Raw genomic sequence first — 4,320 nt, 5'->3', positions numbered from 1 at the left:
TTAGCCAGGATGGTCTCGATCTCCTGACCTCGTGATCCGCCCACCTCGGCCTCCCAAAGTGCTGAGATTACAGGCGTGAGCCACCGCGCCTGGCCCAGGTTTTAGTTCTTAAAGCAGAGAAAGGGAAAGGAAAAACTGCCTTCATTAGTTAGAACAATATTTGGCAAGTCCAGAGTTGGGACTGAAATAGTAGCCTTTGCGAGGGAGGGCGCACGTTCGTTTTGAAGCTGTCCGTCCCCTGATGCTGTCCTACGATGTTCCCAGACTCCACCAAGCCAAGCTAGAATGGAAGGTGGGGGGTGGGAGTTGCTACCTGCCCATATACCCTTGCCATAAACACACAGCCCTGCCCTAAAGACCCTGCCTCAGAACTGAGAGGGGGCTGAAACATGTAAGTAAGATTTTATAAACAACTAGGCCAGTAGATTAAAAATAAGGTCCCATCTCCACTACTCATAAAACTTCAGGGTGATGTTAGGGTGCCACATAGCTTCTAGTAGCTTAGTTTCCTTATCTTGCAAGTGAATATAAAAACCAGCCTACAGGTGGATTACCTTGCAGGGTTGTGGGAGAATTTAATGAGCTAGCATTTATAATAAAGTGCCTGACACGTAAGAGGTGTCAGTGATGGGCAGCTTTTGGTATTACTAGACCCTAACTATTACCAGTCTGGGTCAGCTGCTTACAGATGAGCCCAGCTCAGGACCTTCTCACCCTGGCTGTGGGCCGACTTCCTCATGGAGATCACACACAAGCATAGTTCGGTCTAGACATCTCCTGTGAGTCTAATCATGAGGCCGCACAGTAAAGTCACTTCTCCCACCTCCCCTTGTTGGTGCCTAAGGAGCTCCAGCTTCCAGAGGGCCTCTTAGATCTCCAGATAAATGATACTGGCAATATCAGGCCCTTCATGGATACCCAGCCCCCTGTTCCCTGGCACAGAGGCCGTTGTAGCACCTTAATACAGTGGACCACCCCAACAGTCCTAAGAGACCCAGTAGAACAAGTATGTCGATTTCAAAGGATTCTTGAGAAATCCTCCAGACCACATGGCTGGCAAACAGTGGGAAAACCACACAGCCTCAGTCAGAAGGTTCACATCTTCCTGGGTCACTGGGATCAGCATTATTTTTATAAAAGATTTCTAGAGGAGGAAATTAAAACCAGTGTGTCATTTTCTCAAGCTGGAGGGCAATGCCCAATTATTATTGCTATTATTATAGTTATTGCTAGTTGTAAATTTACACAATGAGACTTTTAGCACAGTGCTTTCCAGTGAGTTCGTCCTGAATCACTGCCAGTTGGTGAATGGTTTATAATTAGTCCATGGTGAGGTAAGCTCATAAATGGAGAGTAGGTGTTCAGAAAGTTTTAGAGAAATGTGACATTGTCATGAGACCAATGGTTAAACTAGTCTCACAGAACAGGACTCAGACCAGCCTGAGCGTTGTAGACTCACGTGGTAAGTTGCAGGAGGCACAGGCCATACAATAATGTTATGCTCTAGGACCACGCCCTGCTTCACAATGAACTGCAAAACAACAAAATTGGTCCTTCACTACAGATGGCCTTAGGCGGGAACCTTCAGAACCATCCCTATTTTTGCAAATCTGAGAATGACTGCTCACAGCCAGGTGAGAGTAGAGCTGGAATTACAATTTCATTTTACACCTGATTCCTCAGCCACTATTTCATGAGTGGCTCCAACTCACAAGGTATTGGAAGCTGAAACCAAATACTGGAGGAAAAGGTAATTAGAGATTCTTTTACTTCTTCTTCTTTTTTTTTTTTGCTTGGGATAGAGTCTCACTGTCACCCAGGCTGGAGTTCAGTGCGGTGGCACAATCACAGCTCACTGAAGCCTCATTTTCCCAGGTACCGCCCTACCGAGATAATAATTTTTTTTTTTTTTTAGTAGAAGTGAGGTCTTGCTATGTTGCCCAGGCTGTACTTGAACTGCTGAACTCAAATGATCCTTCCACATTGACCTCCCAAAGTGCTAGGATTACAGGTGTGAGCTACTGCATCTGGCTGAGATTCTGCTCATGTGTAGGGCCCTAGAGGAGTTGGTGACTATCGTCCTTTTTTTTTACTATGGAAACATAGTAAAACCCACAGGAGCGTCTTGGTAGAGAGCATAAGTGTGACTTCCTATGATTTAAAATCACCACTACCCCCAGATTGGAACTATATTGGGGAGAGAAGAAAGAGACCTATATTTTTGTATATTGGTATTGTAGACTTAAGAGAAGAAATGTGTGCAGCTGGAAGTGAAGATGGTCTCACTCATTCACTAATCTGGGGGCACCTGCTATGTGCTAAACATCATTCTTCTTCCTAAAAATATAACCCAATTAGCTGCATTCTGGTCTTCAGGAGTTTGCAATCTAATGGGAGGGACAGATGATAGCCTCCTTCTGTCCACGGTGAGATGCTAGGTACTACTATTTGTCTCACACCGTTTTAGGAAGTGGAGATGCTGAGGTGAACACTGGCATCCTGTCCTCATGAAATTTGCCTTCTGTGGGGAGAGTAAGACAATGAACAAATGCATATATAGTTTTCAAGCTGTCATAAGAGTGAGAAAGAGAACTAAACAGGGCAGGAACATAGAGAGTGCAGAGAGAAGGTCTGTGGAGGGGACATTTGAGCAGAGACCAGATCACGCACAGGTTTGGTGGTTGATATGATAGAGCCGGGGGTGGTGGCCAGTAAGAAGCATGAGGGGGACACCTCCCTAAAACTAGGGACATCAGGGAGAGCTTTGTCAGGGAGGTGAGGAGCACATTCAGCCTGGGCAGATGGGTGTCTTAGTCCATTTGTGCTGCTATAAGAAAATACCACAGCCTGGGTGATTTATAAAGAACAGACATTTATTTCCTCATGGTTCTGGAGCCTGGGAAGTACAAGGTCAAGGTTCCGGCATTTTGTGTCTTGTGAGGGCCTTCTTGCTGTGTCCTCATGAGGTGGAAAGGATGAAAGGGCAAAAGGGGAGAGGCAGCTCCCTTGTACCTCTTTCATAAGGCCACCAATCCACTTATGAGGACTCTGTCCTCGTGGCTTAGTCACCTCCTAAAGGCCTCTCTCTTAATATGATCACATTGGCGATTAGGTTTCTACAGATGAATTTTGGGAGAAACATTCAGATCATAGCAATGGTAATTTCCATTTGAGTTGCTTTAAATTTGAGGTGATTGCAGTCATCCAGGTGTTAGTGCCCCCTGAGTAGGCAGTTGGACATACGTGTTTACCTCTCATTTATTGGGGCTTGTTAATGGGAGCAATAATTGAATTTGCTGCATAGAGAGTTGGAGCAGGACCCCCATGGAGATGGTTTCCACTGTTCTCTTCCCATCCCTGAAGTCAGGGTGTGCCCTTGTCCATAATTCCTTTGGGAAATTGCTGGAACCATAGTGAACCAGTCCTCCTTTTTGTGTTTGTGGTTCCTCAGCAGACAACAGAAGGCATTGTCCTAGGTGCTTTATTCCCAGTAACTCACTCAGCCCTCCAAAACACACTCACACACAAGCACCACTGATCATGCTGCAGATGGAGAAGTGGAGGTACAGAGATATTCAGTAACTTGCCAAGGTCACCCCATACTTCAGTGGCAGAGGGTAGATTTGATCTAGGCAGCTGAGATATGGGTTTGTGCTGGTGACCACAATACACTTGTTCTCAAGCTGGAGGCTCTCCCAGTTGCTGTCTTCTCATTTTCACCCTCTGGGCACCCTGGAGGGCATTTCCTGAGGGAGGCTGGAAGCCCGGCCAAGGTGCCTCTTAATGTCAAGAATATGCTTTCTCTTTGGTTATTCTGTGGCACCTCCAGGAGGTCACATGCATGCCCTTGGTCAGCCATTTGGGATCAAAGTTCTTCACCAGAACCCTGAATAACTTAATGGTGGTAGAATGAGAATGCCTAGGGTGCTGGGCATGGTGGCACACACCTGTAATCCCAGCACTTGGGAGGCCGAGGTAGGAGAATTGCTTGAGTCCAGGAGTTCCAGACCAGCCTTTGCAATATAGGGAGACCCTATCTCTCTACTAAAAGCAAAAAGCAAAAACTACAAAACAAAAAATTTAGCCAGGCATTGTGGTATGCAACTTCCAGCACTTTGGGAGGCTGGGAGGTGGAGGATTGCTTTAGCCTGGAAGTTAGAGGCTGCAGTGGGCTATGATCAAGCCACTGTACTCCAGATTAGGTGACAAAGCAAGACCCTGTCTCAAAAAAAAAAAAAAAAAAAATTTAAAAAGAAAAAAACCCAGAATATCAAGGGTATCAATAACCACCCTGGAGTGTGCCATTAAGATGAAGGAGAA

This window comes from Colobus angolensis, unplaced genomic scaffold, assembly GCF_000951035.1.
Source record: "Colobus angolensis palliatus isolate OR3802 unplaced genomic scaffold, Cang.pa_1.0 Scaffold221, whole genome shotgun sequence".
Lineage (NCBI taxonomy): Eukaryota > Metazoa > Chordata > Mammalia > Primates > Cercopithecidae > Colobus > Colobus angolensis.
Note: the sequence above shows the minus strand (reverse complement) of the source record.